We start from the raw sequence: 4,706 nt of genomic DNA on the forward strand, positions 1-4,706 counted from the left end.
AAATAACTGTATATGCACCTCACATCCTTCTATACTTATAACACACTCATCAATTCTTTCCTTAACCAAAACTTCACTATCATTTGTTGTTTCCACAATTAGATTCTCACTCAATGCTTTAGATTCTAAATGTGCGCAGTTAACAAATGATGGTGACAAAAAAGAACGATTTGCACCCGAATCAAATAAAACTTTGGCACATACTGAATTAACAAGGAWTGTACCTGTCACCACTTCAGGGTGTTCTTCCGCCTCGCCTCTCGTCGTCTGAAAGGCTCTCTCTTTTGCATTAGACTATGTCTGTCTTATTCCCAGCTCTGCTGCCAACATATCTTGAGTAATATACTCGGGGTCAGAAACATTATGTCCACCCCTTGCTCTTCCTCGACCACGGCCAGACATGGAACTTTCTTGGGCCGACAATTCCTGTTCCCCATGAGTTTCTTGTCTGATACCTCTACCTCTTCCTCGTCCCTTGCTACGACTTCGTGTTTCTATTACATTTTCTGAATCCTCTCCGTGTATTACATTTCTTCTTCCTTGACTTCTTCCATAACCAGTAGAGGTCCTTTCCGATTGATTGAGATTATCTGCTACTTCTCAGTATATAACCTTTTCTGTCACATTTAAACACACATGATTATTCTCATAATCACAACATAATAACACATTTATCCTCATGTCTACTCATAACTCAGATTATATCAATCATATATAATTTATCTTTCTCATAATAGGTTCAGCTATAACATATTCCCATGTTCATAGACCCAGTGAAACCTATTATCACAACTTTCCACACCTCTAATTTAAGTCTAAGTATTTCGCAAATACCCAGATCCCTTAAACTAAGGCTCTGATACCAACTGTAACAACCCTTGTAAACCTATATACACATAATTCACATCATCATACTCATAATACTAAAAACAGTATTATTACAAAACATGGACTAACAAAATGTATTTTTAATACATATATGAACAAACTATTATCATCGTTTAAACTTTTCCTTTGCCCTTATCTTGCAAAGTACGCTGACCTGCAAAACAGGTTAGTCCAACAACTGAGCGTTAGACCAAAAGGTCTAGTGAGTGTATAAATCTCATACCCACAATATACATTCCAAACAATTAGTTCAGAATCAAACCTGTTCTGAAACATAATCATATTTATATTTCTCACTCGCAGTTACACCGCCATTTCATCTCTCTCGCGGTTACACCGTCATTTCATCTCTCTCGCGGTTACACCGCCATTTCATCTCTCTCNCGGTTACACCGCCATTTCATCTCTCTCGCGGTTACACCGTCATTTCATCTCTCTCTCGCGGTTACACCGCCATTACATCTCTCTCGCGGTTGCACTGCCATTTCATCTCTCTCGCGATTACACCGCCATTACATCTCTCTCGCGGTTACACCGCCATTTCATCTCTCTCGCGGTTACACCGTCATTACATCTCTCTCTTGCGGTTACACCGCCATTTCATCTCTCTCGCGGTTACACCGCCATTTCATCTCTCTCGCGGTTACACCGCCATTACATCTCTCTCGCGGTTACACCGCTATTTCATCTCTCTCGCGGTTACACCGTCATTTCATCTCTCTTGCGGTTACACCGCCATTTCATCTCAAAAACATTCAAAATTTTCTCTCTTTATCCGGACTTGAAGTCCGATCAATCTTGTCCGGATAACAAGTCCGGTCAACCTTAACACTTGAAATTTAGTTAACATCTTTGTCCGGATTACAAATCCGGACAATACATCACTTATAATGTTAACCGGTTTAAAGTAAACCGGACGATACATTGCCCAACCTTTGTCCGGTTTAAAACAATCCGGTCAATACACCGCACAACACTTGACCGGTTTAGACTATTATCCGGTCACCTCTTGAGCGGTTTAGAAGTAAACCGGTCACCTCTTGAGCGGTTTAGAAGTAAACCGGTCACCTCTTACACGGTTTAAGATAAACCCGGTTAATACTTGAACGGTTTATTTGTCCGGATAACAATCCGGGCATCACTTAAACGGTTTGCATAAATTGATACATAATTCATAATAACCAGTTCCAAATTCTACCAAATTGTATATAAACACTTTATACTCAAAGCTTTAATACACTCACCTTTTAGAAATCGAGAATCAAAGCCTTTGAAATCCTCTTCTTCCTGTGCAATCCTTCTGATTCTTCAGAGAATAACTTTCTAAATATAGTAAGAGTGTGTGTGTGCCTTTTCTTCACAAAAACTATATATATACATAATAAAAAGGAGGAGAGGTGATGGGCGGCTCATCTAGCCGACCTCCCCCCTTTTTATTTAATTTAATTTTTAAATTTTCCACATATATAAATTACACACATACATACATACCTGTACACACACACACACACATATATATATATATATATATATATAAACTTGAAATAACAACCAGAATATTACAATCCACAACGCTAAAAGAACATTTGAGTATTGTTTATTTTGATATTATACTATTACTCATAATGGGAAAATAAATCTTCATTTTTATGTTCACTTCTTGATTTGGTATATATTAATATATGTTTTTAGTGTTTGTTTTGAAAATCAAAATTTTACGAGAATGTAAATCGGGTAATATTCTTCGAGGTTTGTTTTCTTGACTTTCAATGATTTTGAATCATATTCAAAACTATACTGAATTAATTTTGTAAATTTACATTTTTTTCTTCATACAACTTAACTGTTAATATTCGAATTTTGTTATAATCTAAAAATTTATCAGAGACAATCAATTTAGAAAATGAAGATGGTGAATCATCTTTACACAAGAAAGATGAAAAAACGGAAGGTGTTTGACAATACTATGTAATCGTGTTCATGTAGCCCATGCACCAATGCAAATTTTGACCGAAATTGGCAAAAGGATTATAATCAAGAAATTGTTGATGGGGAGAAGAAGATATTAGAAGAAAAGAAGTTAGTAACTAAAGGGAAAAAGAAGTTGAGTTTTTATATAAAAAAATTTCTTAGAATTTAAAAACTTACATTTAATCATGTTTTGTCTTTTCCCTAAGGTTTGGAGAAAGCTGAAATCAATAGGATTTCCCTGATCCTCCCTTAGGAAGAACGTGAAATTCTTTTTCCTTTCCGCAGGACCAGGAGATTGGATCTAGTCGTAAGAATAATGATTGGTATAAATAACTCACTTCTTGGTCTTCGACCCCTTCAGTCACTACGAACGCCCTCGATCAGTGCAATGTGATGTATCTATTTATCTATCTCTTGACTCGAAACCCGAGCAGGTTTGAAAAAGGATTTTAGAGTGTCTATGGTTGGACCAGGAGGGTCTTTTAACGCCTTTTTTTTTCTTCGTATTTTTTTTAAAGATGATTTTGGTTTAAAAAGGCTCATATTATTTGGTTCTTAATATGAAGATTATTTAGATTACCTATTTTAATGATAATCTAAATATTTGATACGTAATTTTATTCAATCCTTATTGATACATTTTGTATATTTGTTGTTTCTATTTTAAAAAATATAGATTTTTTTATTTTTATTTTAAATATAAATATTTATAATTTTTATTTATTGCAGTGTTGAGTCTTGGTTATCTTAAACCTTCCATTTCGTTGGTGATTTTTGATTTATTTTTCAATTTTATGAGAGGGGCTTGTAACACATTCCTTATTTATGAAAGTAGTCGATAAAAACAATTTTTACATTTTTGTTGACATGATTTTTTATGTTCCTTCTCCATCTCCAAATCATTCACCTAGAGTTTTCAAATTCTTCTTGGGCGTCGTTTCACTATCTACCTTCATATATGTCGTTGGTTACTCCCATGCTCGAAGGGTTTTTTTAGAAGAGATTTTTTTTTTCTTTTAGATATTTGGTAAAGAAAACACATTTCATTTTAATTCAAGTGAAAACTTGCTCATCAAGGTATATGAATATAATCCCAAATTTTGTTATAAAAATAAATCATATAAAATCTTCTATACTAGTTTAAAGTATATAAAATATATCTTTATATATATATAGGGTCATTCAAAGGAGAACTCATTAATTTTGATGACATGAGATCCAATCTCAACCACAAATCAAAGTATAAATTAAAAAATTAATAATTTTGACTTAAAATATTAATTAAAGAGCATTTTAGGTATTTAAGAAATCTCCTCTCTCTGGCGAACCTTACTCAAGCAAAAACCACGTGGACATAAGATATAAACTGTGATACGTAAAAAAAATATCGTTACTGTTAAAAAGAAGATACATGCAAACAATTTTTGTGATACCCAAGATACATATAAGATCCACACCGTGATACCCTTTGTAAAGCAATAAAAATACAAATTGTGACTCCCTTCATAAAACAAAGAAAATAACGAAAATACATATTGTGATACATTTCGTAAAACAACGTTATCGAATACACTTAAAAAAATATGCATCATGATAACCTTTGTAAAGTAACGAAAATACATACGCTTCATAAAACAACAAAATAAAAATATATATTATGATACACTTTGTAACACAATACTACTACTACCTATAGAAATTACTGAAAAGATTCTTATCTGGAAAAATACAACACCACCACTCAGTAAAGATAAGGCAATCTCTGAAGGATTCTTCTCTCTTGAAAATGGATTTTTATAAGAAATCTTGAATTTTTATGTGAGAAAAAAAATACAAAAATATTGAGA

This window comes from Cynara cardunculus, assembly GCF_001531365.2.
Source record: "Cynara cardunculus var. scolymus isolate 2C chromosome LG 9, CcrdV1, whole genome shotgun sequence".
Classification (NCBI taxonomy): domain Eukaryota; kingdom Viridiplantae; phylum Streptophyta; class Magnoliopsida; order Asterales; family Asteraceae; genus Cynara; species Cynara cardunculus.